Source organism: Pogona vitticeps, chromosome 2 (genome assembly GCF_051106095.1).
Source record: "Pogona vitticeps strain Pit_001003342236 chromosome 2, PviZW2.1, whole genome shotgun sequence".
NCBI classification, from domain to species: Eukaryota; Metazoa; Chordata; class Lepidosauria; order Squamata; family Agamidae; genus Pogona; species Pogona vitticeps.
The window spans coordinates 11,312,361-11,328,350 of NC_135784.1; the positions used below are offsets into that span (position 1 = coordinate 11,312,361).

General features: G+C 45.2%; 1 protein-coding gene across 16 annotated transcripts in view; it reads right to left on the reverse strand.

The window, feature by feature from the left end:
- The window catches only part of LOC110071056 (uncharacterized), a 157,237-nt gene that overhangs the window by 56,488 nt on the left and 84,759 nt on the right, over positions 1 to 15,990 (reverse strand). Inside the window, exon 1 of one of the 16 annotated variants that reach the window (XM_078387606.1) lies at positions 540 to 878. The exons of 11 other annotated variants lie outside the window; for them this stretch is intronic. The gene's annotated coding sequence lies outside the window, so the exon portion shown is untranslated. Of the gene's footprint in view, positions 1 to 539; positions 879 to 15,990 lie in introns of those variants that run through there. 4 more of the 16 variants (XM_078387609.1, XM_078387608.1, XM_078387603.1 and 1 more) reach the window with 4 other exon arrangements.

Here is a 15,990-nt window from a genome sequence, read left to right on the forward strand (position 1 = left end):
ATCGCAGCCCCCTTTGCCTCTCCACCCCTTCTGGGACTTTTTTTTCTTTAAGGGAGGGAAGGGGGTTGTCCTCCGTCATTAGAGGGAGGCGGGGGGGTGGGGAGAGATGGAAGGGAAGTTACTTTCTCTCCCGTTCCTTTGTTTCCATCCATCGCAGGATTCAAGGGAAGGCAGGGGCTCCTTAACCCCCCCAAAACACACACACACACACACACACACACACACACACACACACACACACACACACACACACACACACACACACACACACACACACACACACACACACACACACACACACACGATATTGAAGCCCTAGGACCTTCCAGGGGGTTTGGAGATCCTCTCTCCCCTTTGAATTCCCCTCCCCTTTCCTGCAGAGGAGACCCAGAGGAAAAGACTGCCTTGCACGAAGGTCAAGAAAGACAAACCACAACGGGGCACCAATCGGAAATGCCTAGAGAAGACGGCCCCACCGCCCCCGAGACCGGCGGCAAATCTCTGCCCCCCCCGATCTACCCCCCCAATCCAGCGCCCACCTCCGTCCAGGTCCCGATCCGGGAGGCGCCCCAAAAGCCCCGCTTCTCTCCTCCAGGCGCCTTTCTTGGGCCAAAGGGGAAGAGGGAGGCGCTGCAGGATCCCCGCCTCTTCCTGCTCCCGTTCAAAGGGCGTCAAAGGGAGGGGCTCTTTCTTCGCCTTCGTAGCTCTATGTTCCCACTCTTCCCCCTCCTGCAGGAACAAGGCGGGGGGGGGGGGGTCGTTGAAGGGTACAAAGGCTCCAAAGAGGAGGAAAATGGCCGAGAGGGAAAGGCAGGAACAACGGGGGGGGGGGGGCGTTGAACGCTGGAAAGAGGAAAATGGCGGAGCTTCTCAAGGAAAGACTCAGACGAGACACAAGAGTCCCCGTCAACAGAGTCTGTTCACAAATAGTTGAAGAGAAAAGGAGACAAACGAGCAGGGAGTTCAGGCTCTCAGACCGACCCGGATTGTGTTTCTCTCCTTCCAAAGGGAGACTCATGTTAACCCTGAAAATCGGGTTGATTCTCCGGCAGAGGCAGCAGACTAAGACACGAGACAACCAGCTGTATAGAATGCCAATTATTTATTAAATTACACAGCTAGGGCCCAATCTCTTAAAAGCAGAGAAGAGCCCCGAAACAAGGGTGCATTGATGTTTTATAGGAATACACACAAAGGGCCATAAACAGTTAGATTCTGATTGGTGTCCTGAACCCGAAACTTTGGATCTCTATGGCCATTGGCCCTAAATGTTCTGTGGGTCTGACTTATTGGCTATACTTGAATGTGCATATGATACGCATGCCCCCTTGGCCTTAAGGTTATGAATTACTCAGATGGCGACTATGTGTCTGATTTGACAGTACCCAGATATTCGTTTTATCTCTGTCGTTTTGTTTATTGTTACATCTCGTATATGGCCTTCAAGTAACAGCTCTTCCCTTGGTGTCAAAATGGAAGTGCCTTAGCTTCCTCCCTACGCATACCAAGGGTGCCAATTATCTCCTTAATTGCCCTCTGAGCAGGCCTGTTGTTTTGGGAAGTGAAAGTATTGTGTTCTGCTCCTTGGGGCGATATCTCTCAGCTAGCAGATGGAAGGCCATTGAGGCACTATGTGTTTTGATATGCAAGGGTGTGTTTGTAAAGTTAGCACCCTGGTGTGATTGTGGCAAGAGTCAGAAGAGATCTAAGTCAGGGTCAGTCTACAATAAAAGCAGTTTCTAATACAGACCCATTCGGATACAGATACATTCAGATACATAAAGTTACACAAGTATTCATGTGCAAGACGTTACAATAATTAAGTTGTATTGAAACTAAATACAATTGCTGCGTTGTGGAAGAAGCAATGGGAATAAAAGCGGTGCATGGAGTGAGATACAATAATAATAAAATGCTTATTTGTTAACCCCAGAATGGGCAGCCTTCACTCCCCCCTTTTTAAATTCTGACAACAATAAGATGGCGGAATTTAAACTCTAAACCACAAATTGCAGAAGCAACAAGTAAAGACATAACAGATTTTGAAAGGATGAAATTGGAAAAGTCAGGAAGCCAGGACTGGTAAAAAGCAGTTGCAAAAACATATTTCACAGAGAGTAAACTTAGAAATAATACAAGCAGTTAAACTTTAAAACAAAAGCACAATTCCCATCAGGATGATACATATGCAAGGAAAAGAAATCCTATCATTTTTATTACAGCACTAAATTTCTTTGCTCTGTGGTGTAACGACGAAGATCTTCCAACCTCTGTCTGTTTTCCATCCACTGGGGGGGGCAGCGATCCCTTCAACCTTTTTTTTTTCCCCTGCAAATGAGAAACTCCAAGCAAATAGTTAAGCTAATCTTCCCCAACCCCCCTTGGAAATCTCCTTTGTCAATCTTAAAAGTACTGTAGTTCCTTTTCAGAAACATTTCAGTGTGTAAGTAAGTATTTTCAACAAATTTTCATGCAGATGGTACAGTTTCAATTGTCCAGATGTCCAAGAACACAGATTATCAAGTAATGCAGTAATTTTCACATGTGTGTCTAAGGAATTCCCACAGAAAGTGCCTATGTAACAATCCTGGTAAAACAAGCAGGCCATTCCTGGTATGAAATCAACCCCCCTTGTCTCTCCAGCTCCACTTTGTGCATCTGGAGAAGCAAGGAGGGGGGTCTGAACGTTCCCGGCAATTCTGCTTGCTATCTCTTACAGTATCTACCAACCTAACCTATTCTATCTTCAAATTTTCTTCCTTTGCATTTCTCTTGCACTTCATCACCGCCAATCATACCTCTCTTTCCTCTTCTCCTACTGTCCTGAAGTCCCTATTTCTCCAAAGTTCCCCAAAAACAGGCAACACCCTAAAAGCACAGTGGGAGTCTGTAAAAATTTATTTTCCCGGCCCTGGGCCAATGTGAGGGCACGGGTGAAGTCTCAGGTGGAAGGGCTTGTGCCTCAACCATATGAGTCTACTTTTAGGCAAATGGTGGCAAAAAGGTGGCAGAGCTCAAACACATACTCAGAATGAGTCGTGGCTTCAGGTTAACCAGAAGTAAAGTCAGAGGGCCCCCCTTTTTGCTCCAGCACCGGACTGTTACCTGCACTCCCGTAGAAAATCAGCATGCCTCCTTTATGAGAAGGACAGCAGCTGCCACAGCATGTAAACATGAGCGCCAGCCCTTGGTCACTATGTCCAACTTTTGAGAAATAAGCTACAGGCCTTCGCCAGTTGCCAATCATCTGCATGGGGACTCCCAGTGCCATGCTGTCTCACTCATGAACAAATAAGTGGCTGTTCTGTGTCAGGCAGCCCGTTCTGGGGAGGAGGGTAGCCTCTGCTTTAGGAGCTGGAAAGCCTTCATCACGCATGGAGTCTCTTCCCACTCTGTCCCTTAGCCTTTTAAGTGCCTCATAGAGAGAGGATGCCCAAACAGGAAAATTTGAAATCCAAATATATATTTATTTCAGAATCCCACTATGCCTAGGAATGTACACCAGCCCCATTTAGTATCTGGGAGGGGGACTTGGGAAATAGAAGGAAAAAAAAATTCCAGATAACTCACCTCTGTGGTTTCAACTTGCGTTTCCCAACTCTGAAGCCTTCCTTTCTCAAACACGTACTCTGCCAACAATCCACATACTGCATCTTCCATTGTCCTGCGTGTTTTCTGTGGGATTCCATAGTCAGCAATTCCCCTAGTGTCTCTCTCTTTTTTTTCTTTTTGTGATTCTGTTTTTTTTTTTTTTGTTTGTTTGTTTTGATTGCTGGAGGTGAAGTCAAAGAACCTGCATCCTCCGGCCTGTACTGTTGGTGTGGCTCCCCCCCCCCTTCTGAGGCTGCTGAAGAGGAGGGAGGGGAAGTTCCCATGTCTCTCCTGTTACTGAATCTGGCAAGTTTTTTTCTGTCTCACTTGCTTCGTCTTTCTCTGCTTCCTTATCTTTGTTAGGACCTGCCACCAAAAACTTTATACTTGCAGGTCGGTGGGGGGGAGGGCTACCTAATCCATAGAACCATACAGGATGTTGTTGGTCTCAGAGGGACTAACTTTAAGTTTCCCTTGTATCTTTTCGGGCTGGGCTGATACTGAAGCAAAATAGCCTACTATCTCAGATGATTTTCCTTCCCCCCCCCCTTTGTTGCATCCTCTGCCAGAAACTGCAGTAGGCAAAATTTGAGTGCATAATTTGATCTTGCATCTCTTTTTGAGCCCGGACCTTCTTCCCACGAGTCCCCTCCAATTATTTTGTACACAGCGTAGGAGCGTCCCCCGAGTTTGCTGTGCCTTACCAGCGCAGGAACCACCCATATTGGTGACTCGTGCCTAGCAAGAATCTTATTGCCTGGCCGGGTCTCCCTTCTAGAGCGCCTGGGGCAATCACTCTCCACTCTCAAGCCTCGATGAGCTGTCACACATTCCTCCGTTCGTATCACTCACAAGCCCTGTTCACTGCCCACTTGCGTTCACCTTTCAAGCGTCACGGGCCGGAGCCTCGGCAAGCAGGTGGGGCGTCTTGGCAGTGAAGGGTGGCTATCAAACGCTTTTTCCCAGGCCTCACGGGATTACCATCTTTCAGGAGTCTCCCGTATCTTATGGTTCACGAAGAGCACCTTTTCTGGAAGCTCACCGTGGAGGGCGAGTGGCGGGCGTCAAAGGTCCGGGACCCAGTGTCTGTGCCTCACGTTGAGGAGTAGTTAACTCACCGGAGTTTCCCGGCCAACGCACCAAATGTTAACCCTGAAAATCGGGTTGATTCTCCGGCAGAGGCAGCAGACTAAGACACGAGACAACCAGCTGTATAGAATGCCAATTATTTATTAAATTACACAGCTAGGGCCCAATCTCTTAAAAGCAGAGAAGAGCCCCGAAACAAGGGTGCATTGATGTTTTATAGGAATACACACAAAGGGCCATAAACAGTTAGATTCTGATTGGTGTCCTGAACCCGAAACTTTGGATCTCTATGGCCATTGGCCCTAAATGTTCTGTGGGTCTGACTTATTGGCTATACTTGAATGTGCATATGATACGCATGCCCCCTTGGCCTTAAGGTTATGAATTACTCAGATGGCGACTATGTGTCTGATTTGACAGTACCCAGATATTCGTTTTATCTCTGTCGTTTTGTTTATTGTTACATCTCGTATATGGCCTTCAAGTAACAGCTCTTCCCTTGGTGTCAAAATGGAAGTGCCTTAGCTTCCTCCCTACGCATACCAAGGGTGCCAATTATCTCCTTAATTGCCCTCTGAGCAGGCCTGTTGTTTTGGGAAGTGAAAGTATTGTGTTCTGCTCCTTGGGGCGATATCTCTCAGCTAGCAGATGGAAGGCCATTGAGGCACTATGTGTTTTGATATGCAAGGGTGTGTTTGTAAAGTTAGCACCCTGGTGTGATTGTGGCAAGAGTCAGAAGAGATCTAAGTCAGGGTCAGTCTACAGTAAAAGCAGTTTCTAATACAGACCCATTCGGATACAGATACATTCAGATACATAAAGTTACACAAGTATTCATGTGCAAGACGTTACAATAATTAAGTTGTATTGAAACTAAATACAATTGCTGCGTTGTGGAAGAAGCAATGGGAATAAAAGCGGTGCATGGAGTGAGATACAATAATAATAAAATGCTTATTTGTTAACCCCAGAATGGGCAGCCTTCACTCACAACACCCGAGGAGAAATGACGTCACATCACCATCTTCCATCATCTCCACTTTGTCCTCATTCATTCCATCTGCTCTGTTTCGCCTTTATTACCTCACATTTCTCTCTTTTTTCGTGAACAGAATTCCATCTGCATTACAAGGTCAAAACTTCGACCGCCTCTTCCTTCAAGGGTCCTCCTCGGCCCAGCGCAGACCAGTTTGGCGAAGGTAATATCGGGAGGGCCTTGATTGGGCCCTTCAATCCTGGCTGCTGGACTTCTTCTCCACTGAATCAGGAGGACGTCCAGAGGCCAGGACTCACCTGCCCGAGAAGCCCAACTTTCCCCACTTCTAGGGGAACAAAACCCTCTGACAAGACAGAGTTCCTGTCAGCAAAGTCTGTCAGAGGCACCAAAGTTAAGATAGGGCACAACATTCAGGTCTTAGTTGTTGAAAATGTGTTTATTCCTTACATGCATCTCTATACTGCTGACTTGATGCTTAGCACTAGCCTCAGTGTTTTACCGCAGCATAATATATAACAGTCATCTAAACACACAACGTGAAACACTTTCAATTCTATCTCCAAAAGTAGTTCAAATTCTTTTGAGCTCTACTTTGGGAAATGTAGATCTTTCAAAGACATCTAAGGAATGACATGAAAATAGTAAAATTCTAATAGACCTTTTATATAAAATTGAAAACAGTAATAGCTCACAAACCCAGCAAGCTCAATCCGAGGGGAAGCTGGTGGGAAACAGAGTGATTTTATTTCCTTATCCATGAATGCACTCTGTCCTGCTTGGTTGATGATTACATGACCCATTCGTGTTTCTTTTAGCCCCAGATGTGGCATTTTTCCTACCCCCACCGAAGATCAGGTTGGCTGCTTTCCTCTTCTCTTTCCTCCCGCTCTTTATTTATCCCCTTTCTCCTCCTCTGATAGAATCATGAACTCTCTTCTCTAACCTTTATACTTGGTCTCACACCCTTTTTCCGGACACCCTCCTCCCCAGTCTACAAGATAAATTTACATGTTGAAGAGTTACAAGAATAATTATGTTTAATTACTGATGTTGAACAATTATACTTTAGGGCAAACAGTTTTTATCCTCTTCTGCCATTACAAAATACTGTAGTGTATTTGGGCCAAATACAACATGAAATGTTTCAGAGTTGTTACATTTGCTCAAGGAATTGTGGAAATCCTCATTCTAGGCAGGGCTAAATATCCCTTACAGATCATTCACAGCACTCAGTAACTACCATTTCCCAATATTGTTTGGGGGGGGGACTTCATGTTTTAAAACTGGAATACATTTGTAATGTATAGACGTGTCTTCAAAGTGGAGAAGAAAGCTAAGCTTGGGGGCCTTTTAATGTCTTGTTTGTCAGTTGGTGGGTTGGGATTCAATATGAGGTAAAAGGGTCACAACGGCATCTCTACCATCATGTGGATCAGTGGTTCCCAGTCTTGGGTAGCCCAGGTGTTCTTGGACTGCAGCTCCCAGAAACCCTAGTCAGCACTGCTAGTTGTGAAGCTTTCTGGGAGTTGCAGTCCAAGAACACCTGGGTTACCCACAGCTGGAAACCAATGATCTAGATATATGCTAAACAATGAAGAACAGGATCTGCAATGGCATGCTTGGGGCGAAGGCAGCTCTTTCAGTCGGGACTAAGTCTGGCTCTGCTGTTAGATGAAGCGATGCAACCAGGATGTATAGCAGATGCTGGGAGACAGCAATGGCAGTAACTGGCTGCTCTTCCTAAGCCTTGTAGTTGAAAGAGGATGCTGTGTGTGCTAGGCCTGTCTGTTCTCCTAAAAAGGGCGGCTGCTGTCAGGGGTCATGGAAAGTTTTATCTGATGGCTAGCATTTAGCTGACAGTCCAGTCATCTCCTGAATGGAGATAATGGCATTGATTTGTCCTGAAAGGTTGGAGTTGGCTTTGCTGGGGACTCTAGGAAGGTAGATCATTTCAAGGCAAATCAAACCTTTGCTGCTCCATCCAACCCTCTCTTTGAAGGATGTCTGATCCCCTCCCCCCCATCTCCATCCCAGACTCCCCCCCCCCGTGATCTCTGTTTCCAGCAGCAGTTGTTCAAGAAACTGTGCAAAGGTTTCTTTCAAGAGAAAAAGTTCATCACAATCACCAATCATCTGTTGAGACCCTGTGAAGTTAAAAACTTTGCCTGTGTTGATAGAATGGGGATCCCTATTAATTGGCGAGTGACTTATGGGTCCTGAGGGAGTCCAGAGGTGCTGGGAGCTTTCAGGGGCCCAGAGAAGGTGAGAGTTCCTGCCTGTCAAGACCAGGAGAGGAAAGAGGATGGCTAGAGACAGAAGGAAACTAACTTAGAGTTCAACGCTGCAATCTAACTCAGCAGCAATGGGAGGATTTCCTCTAGTAAAGTTAAATGGTAAGAACTACATGTCATGGTTCTTAAAAATGGAGGTGTTTTTGAAAAGACAGAAAACCTGGACTGTAGTTGAAACTCCACCTGATGACCTTGATGAAGAAGATAATGAGTTAATTTAGAGAGTGTCCTCTCGTATTATTTTGTCCTTGGTGGACAGTCAGCTCATTCATTTTTGTGGACTGAACTCAGCAGATGATTGTTGGCAGGCTCTGAAAAAAGGTTTATGTCAGAGGGACGGCTGCCAATAAAGTTCACCTAACTCTATTTGGTAACAAAACAGACCCACACAATGGCTGGGGGTTATTCTAGGAACATAGATTACATCTCACACGAGAGTGCTGTCCTGTGGGAGTCACACTTCCCCCTCACCCGTTAGTCCTTGGCACTACTGCAAAGATTAACAGCTGAGATAAAATGTATACACATTTTGGACACCCATGTATGTGGAATGAATATCAGCATAGGTTGGAGAAGCCGTTCTTCTTCTTCTTCTTCTTCTTCTTCTTCTTCTTCTTCTTCTTCTTCTTCTTCTTCTTCTTCTTCTTCTTCTTCTTCTTATTATTATTTATTTATTTATTTATTTATTTATTTATTTATTTATTTATTTTATTTATTTATATCTCGCCTATCATCTAGCCAACTCAGGACCACTCTAGGCGGCTAACATCAGGTAATAAAAGTATACATACATACAACAACGTAAATAATAAAAACTTTACAAAAATAGAAACCAAGTGGAGCGGAAAAGAAAAGAAACATCAGGAATAGTCTGGAGGAAAGGCCTGCCGAAACATCCATGTCTTCAATTGCTTCTTAAAGATACCCAGTGAGGGTGCCCCGCGAATCCCAGGAGGTAGATTGTTCCAGAGGCGAGGAGCCACCGCCGAGAAGGCCCGATTTCTTGTCTTCTTTTTCCGGGCCTCCCTCGTCGTTAGGCTCCTCAGCCTCACCTCCTGGCTTGCTAGAGTGACACGGGTAGAACTTGGTGGGAGTAGGTGTTCCGCCAGATATCGTGGCCCTAAACCGTTTAGGGCTTTGTACGTAAGCATCAACACTTTGAAGTCGATGCGGAATCTGATGGGCAGCCAATGCAATGCGGCCAGAGTGGGCGAGATATGTTGGAATTTTCTCACTCCACTGAGTAATCTGGCCGCCGCATTCTGCACCACCTGTAGTTTCTGCAGCAGCCTCAAAGGAAGCCCCACATAGAGCGCATTACAGTGGTCTAATCTTGAGATTACGAGCTCATGCACCAAGGTGGTGAGCGCCCCCACATCTAGGTAGGGCTGCAGCTGGGCTATCCGCCTGAGAAGAAAAAAGGAGGTTCGGACCACGGACACCACCTGGGATTCCATAGTGAGCGCCGGGTCCAGATGGATCCCCAAACTGCGGACCCCATCCTTGGCAGGGAGGGTCACCCCCCCAAAAGAGAGGGAGTTTCCCAAACCACCCACTGTGGGGACACCCGCCCTCAGTACCTCCGTCTTGTCCGGGTTCAGCCTCAGCCCGTTCTCTTGCATCCATTGCAGTACGGCCTCCAGGCAGCGCTGAAGGCACAGAACGGCATCTCCTGCGGTTGGCAAAAAGGAGATGTAGAGCTGAGTGTCATCCGCATACTGATGACACAAGGCTCCACATCCCTTGATGACCCCACCCAGCGGCCTCATGTAGATGTTAAATAGCATCAGGGAGATAATCGACCCCTGTGGAACCCCACAATTGAGGCTCCACGGGGCCGAGACTCTCTCCCCAAGCTGCACTCTCTGAGGACGGTCCTCCAAGAAGGAACGGAGCCAGGCCAATGCCAGGCCACCTATTCCCAACTCGGAGAGCCTCCCCAGGAGGATACCATGGTCAATGGTATCAAAGGCCGCTGAGATATCGAGGAGAACCAACAGAGAAACTTTGCCCCGGTCGGCCTCCCTCAGGAGGTCATCGCACAGGGTGACCAATGCCGTTTCTGTACCATCGCGCAGCCTGAAGCCCGACTGAAATGGATCCAGGGCATCTGTTTCATCCAGGAGCACTTGAAGCTGATCGGCCACCACCCTCTCGACCACCTGGCTTAGGAAAGAAATGTTGGCGACGGGTCTATAATTGCCAATTTCATCCGCCGCCAAACTAGGTTTCTTCCTAATGGGCCTAATGAGTGTCTCCTTGAGGGCAGATGGGACCCATTAATTATTACCGAATATAACATGTTTACTGTTATCTACTGGCCTTCATACTGACCTGTTATTTCCTTCATAATTACCTGGAACATCTCTCATCATGGGTCTCAAAGGTAAAAACTCTCAATATTATGTACAGTAATACATATAGTTCTTCAGCTTTCTTCTTTTTTATATACTCTTCCCCCCCCCCTTTAGTTTTTATCAGTCTTCACATGCACACCTCTTCTCCTCATTCCCTTTTGCTCAGGCCTGTCATCGGTTCTCTGTCTCCTGTAGGAATGTTTATAAGAGAATCTAATACCAAACATAGACCAGAAATCACTGCATGTGAAATGTAACATTGGCCTGAGCCAATGGCTGCATGTAAGAGAAGCAGGAAATACATGCACAGAAAAACATTGTGGAGAAACCCTATCTTGTGAAATTCATTCATTCATTCATTCATTCATTCATTCATTCATTCATTTATATCCCGCCCATCTAGACCAAAGTCTACTCTGGGTGGCTAACAGCAATCCAAATAATAACAAATATAAAAGAAAACCATAATATTAATACAAATGAAGATGGCAATAAATAAATTAGGTATTGACAGTAGGAAAGGCCTGCCTGAAGAGCGAGGTCTTGAGTTTGCTCTTAAAAACACCCAGCGAGGGAGCCAGACAAATTTCTGAGGGAAGATTGTTCCAGAGGCGAGGGGCCACTGCTGAGAAGGCCCAAATTCTTGTTCTTTCTCTCTAGGCCTCCCTCGGTGTTAGGCTGAGGTGGAGATGTGATAGAAGGTCTTTTCTGGAGACTTTCTCTTCCTTAACATTCAGGTCTTTTTTCCCTTCTGTCCCAACCTCTGCTGTCTCCTCTTTCTCTGCGGTCTGAGGGGACAACTCCCTCCCTCCCTTTCCCTCTATTCTTACCACTCTTTCACACTGGCCCTAGCATTTGGTCTGCCACCAGCCCCAGCGGGAAACCCCTCAGAAGGGAAGCCGGGTAGTGTGGTTGCACTCCCAGGCCAAAGTCCTGTCCCTTAGTGTTGTAAGGTGCACTCGAGGAGGCCCCTTGAATCCTTGGGGAATTCAGTGAGTCAGCTCATCCAGAAATTCCACGTTCCAGCCTTGGGAGCTGTAACGAAATGCAGGCTACAAAGACAGAGAGACCGTTTCAGTGATAGCATCGTCACATTGCGTTCCTAAGGGAACAGGATGTGAGAAACGCTCACAGTCCTGCACAACAAACAGCCATCACACAACCACTAATTCAAGCAGCTCTCCTTTATCAAAAAGCACCTTTGCAAAAGCGGGTGTCCTAACCAGGTAGGCACACCGATCAGAGGGAGTTCGATATTTCTTCCCTCTTCCCGATCGCAGGGTCCCTCCCTTGTTTTCCCAGTAGCAGGTCCCCCAAAGTGTACAACCAGCCAAACCTATCATGTGAAGTCCCTTCCCTCGTTTAGAAAGAGACGGAATGCTGGTCCAGAAAAGGAGCTTCCCTCCTTGAAACAGTGAACGGGCCCTTTCAATCACTTTAATCTCGGGAACAGAAAGCCATCCATTGAGAGAAGACACTCTTTGTCTTTATACTGTGTCTGGAATGACTTTCTCTGAGCCTTTTAGGAGGGAAAGAATTTGAAATAGTAGCACTCTCTTGATGTTTGGTTCCTGACACTAGTTTTCGCTCCCTTTGGTGTCTGATCTAAAATCTCAGATCTTTGGGCAGATGAAGGTGTGCTGATTGAGAAAACAGCTGCACAAACTCAACAAAATGGCACCAAGGAAGGTCTCTGGATTGGAAGGAAAGATGGAGGCAAGTCCCCATCTGCATGTATTAAAAAAATTGTACAAATCATGAGATGAAAGGGACTGCAATTCTGAATAAACAGTTGGAGTTTTTTAGAACCTTATTTGCTGTTTTCTAGCTTGTTTGTCTGTGAGGGTTTCTAGGCTGGGAGTAGCTGTCAATCTGTCCAGCATTAATCAATAGTTCCCTCCATGGTCCTGAATTCAAAGAGCGACCCACCTGTCTGCTGAGAGTTCTTTTTCCTCAGAGTCTGTTAATATCTGAACGCCTTAGGAATGGACCTCAACAGATGGGAAACCATGACATCTGAACGTTCAACCTGGGGGCAGGCGGTGCATCATGGCCTCTCCCATTTTGAAGAGACCCTTGACCAGCAGGCCGAGGCAGAGGCAGTCTGGAAACCAGCCAAATCAGGGAGCTGGACAGGGGACAGATTGTATTTGTCTTCGGAGTGGAAGGGATGGTCACTCTTGAATTGGACTTCTCAACCACACTAGATGCTGCTCCAAGTCCTCCATACAGAGCACATCACCACAGTCTCTTGAGACTAAAGGATGCCTAATTTGAAAAATCTGTTAAGATCAGTTGATGGTGGTTGGTAAAAAAGTCTCTGAAAGTACACAAGTAGCAGAGTGGTTTAAATGCAGTCATGTTCGTTATTAGTTTGTTGTTGATAAGGAAATGAAAGATCTTAATACTACTAATGTATCAGAGTGAGTTACTGAGACTGTAAGCAACAGTAAATGAGAGAAGGATAAATTAGCAGCTATTATACTCTGTGAATGCCTGCACAACCACTGTGAAGTTGAACAAAAAATTCACAAGAGCACAGAGTGCTGTCCTCTGAAGATGCTGGCCACAGAGACTGGCAAAACATTAGCAAGAACAACCTTCAGAACACGGCCAAAAGAGCCCGAAAAACCCACAACAAGAATTTATCAGAGATTTACATTTTTTTTTGTTTGGACTAGATCAGATGGAAAGCCCTTTAATCTCTCTAGATTGAAAGTGAAGACCAAAGGCCAGCTGAAATGCATGTGGGACTTCCTCTTCACCAATGATGCAGCTGTTGTTGCCCATTCTACTGAAGACCTCCAACAACTTGTGAATCCTTTTAGCAAGGCCTGCCAAGACATTGGATTAACAATCAGCCTGAAGAAAACACAAGTGATGGGCCAGGGTGTGGACTCACCTTCCTCTATTACCATCTCTACGCAAGAATTGGAGGTTGTTCAAGACTCTGTGTACCTTGGCTCAATGATCTCTCCCTGGATAAATGCATTGGCAAAGCAGCTACCATGTTCTCTAGACCAGAGATCATCAACCCCTGGTCTGTGGCCCAGTGCCGGTCCGTGGGCTTGCTGGAAATGGGCCGCGGACACAGATCTCCACCCCCCTGCATTGGGGGACCATGTTGTGCTTGCTGGTGGGCATGTGGCCTTCATGCTAACCCTTCCCCCAGTGCCTCTTGCAGGAGAGCAGTGCCCCTTCCCTGCGGGAAAGCCGCCGTGGGGCAGCCAGCCTGGGAAGCGTCCTGATGCACGGCTTTGCTTCCTTGCTCACTCGCTCCCCACCCTCCCTCTCCAGGGAGCAGCCGGCTAACAAGCAACTGGTCTCCCTTCTGCCCTTGCCTGCCTGTGTCCTTCTTCATCTGCAGGAAGCCGGACATGGAGCTACTTTGCAACTCTTGCCTCCCAGAGGCAGCGCTTCCTCTGCACGCCCAGCTGGCCTGTCTGCAAATATATCTCTCTCCCTTCTGGCTTCAGCTATTGCCATCTCTCCCGCAGCCCCGCCCCCAAGTAGCTCCACATCCAAGCTTCTTGCAGATGAAGGAGTACACAGGCAGGCAAAGATGGAATGCTGGTCAAGAAAAGGAGCTTCCCTCCTTGAAACAGTGACCAGGCTCTTTATTTCCAGACTCTGCCATTCCTTCATTTGTCTCAAACTTTGATTCTTCACCTATCTCTAGCCTCCTGGTTTCCTCTGTGACCCTTTTCATCTCTCTATCTTCCTGTTCTCCTCATGGAGGTGTCACTTCTCTGAAGGGTCATATATTCTGCCTCCAGGGTCCATGGGGTTCTCCCTCCTCTCCTCAGGAAAGGACGGCAATCCAGGCAGGATGGGTTCAGCCTGATTTTTGCCATCAGATAGACAACCAGTGACATGGTGTTCGAAGCTCATCTGTGTAGCTCTTAAGAAGTCTTTTCATTGCTGCAATGATTTCAGGCAATTCCAAAACTTGTTAATTCTGTACAAGTTCATTGAGTTACATCATGTCTAGATTCCATACTTAAATATAGTAAATAAATAAAAAAAATTAAGGCATTCTTACAGGGATGAGGGAAAAAACTGTAGGTACATATCTTAAAATCCAAACGTCATAAAGTTCTGCAAAAACTGCAGGCTTAGTTAAAATAAAATCTTGCACCTTGTAAAAAGAAGCAGAAATGTAAATTTAGATAACAGTGAAAATAATAATAATAATAATAATAATAATAATAATAATAATAATAATAATAATAATAATAATAATAATAATAATAATAATAATAATAATAATATAATTTATTGTCATTGTAAGTATATACACAGTATACCATACAACGAAATTCACAAATATATAAGACATGTTTGAATCTAAAATACAAACATATTAAAAATAAGTGGATCTCATAATCTAGAAAGACAGAGAATACATCTTCAGAACACTTCAAAGTTCCTAAGAATATAATGATGAGAAGCAAAAACCCTTATCATTTACAATGAAAGACATTCAAAAATATTTAAACTTTTAAAATAAATATATATAAATTTTAAAAATATCACGATTTAGTTCTAAGTCTGTTGTTAATAAACAGAACATTTTGTTCTCATGCAGCGGTGCGTAAAATCTTTTTCTGGCTGTCACTCGCTAACGGTTATCTTTCCGCTCTTCCAAGGACATTCACCCAGCATCATTTCCATCGTATGTTGTACTTAAGGAAATCAAACATCTATGGTTCTCTGTTCCTTTCTGATAACACTTTGTGTCAGATCTCTCCCAATATTTATATCCCTTTGTTCTGCCTGAGTCAGAAAAAACAAACTTTCTCAAGTCTTGGGTTTCCCAGACTCTGAAAAGCTCAGAAGTTGAGGATCAAAGGATTTGGTCACCTCCAACACAGTGCAGTCCAGGGCCCGAAGACAGCAGAGCTTGAAAAACCAAAATTTCCACTCCTTCCAACAGTTCCTGCCATTGCAAAGCAGTATACTCTCAGAAACACCTAGTTCTTCATAAATAATAAGGAATATATACTTTTGTTCATAAAAAACAGAACACAAATTCATTGGTACCATTTTTAAAACTCAATTACTATTATTAATTTTGAGGGGAAATTAATTTTTATTAAATTAATTAAAATGGTAATTAAAAATAGAAGTAAAACACATCACAAGTGGCACTTCAAAATGCAGTCCATTTTTTCTCCTTTGCATTATGTCAGAATTTGGATGTTTATTCTTTACAGTGGAAACCAGCACAAAACTGAATGACCTCCTTATGCCTTCTTAACTTCTCAGGAGCTCTGACTAAAGCTCTTTCCACATTCCATGCATTTATGCAGTTACTCCCCCCCCCCCGCCTTGTGAGTCATTTGATGTAACCTAAGGTCACCACTCTGACTAAAGTTCATTCCACATTCCATGCATTTATATGGTTTCTCCCCAGTGTGAGTCCTTTGATGTGACCTAAGGTTACCAATCTGACTAAAACTCTTTCCAGATTCCATGTATTTATGTGGTTTCTCCCCAATGTGAGTTCTTTCATGTGACCTAAGATTACCACTGTGACTAAAGCTCTTTCCACATTCCATGGAGGATGCAGAGCTGCCTGGGGTGGAGGCAGCAGCGTTTTCTCCTGGATGCTTCTTTATTTCATTTTAATTCAGTCTTTTAAACCTTTTAAACTTTTATACAC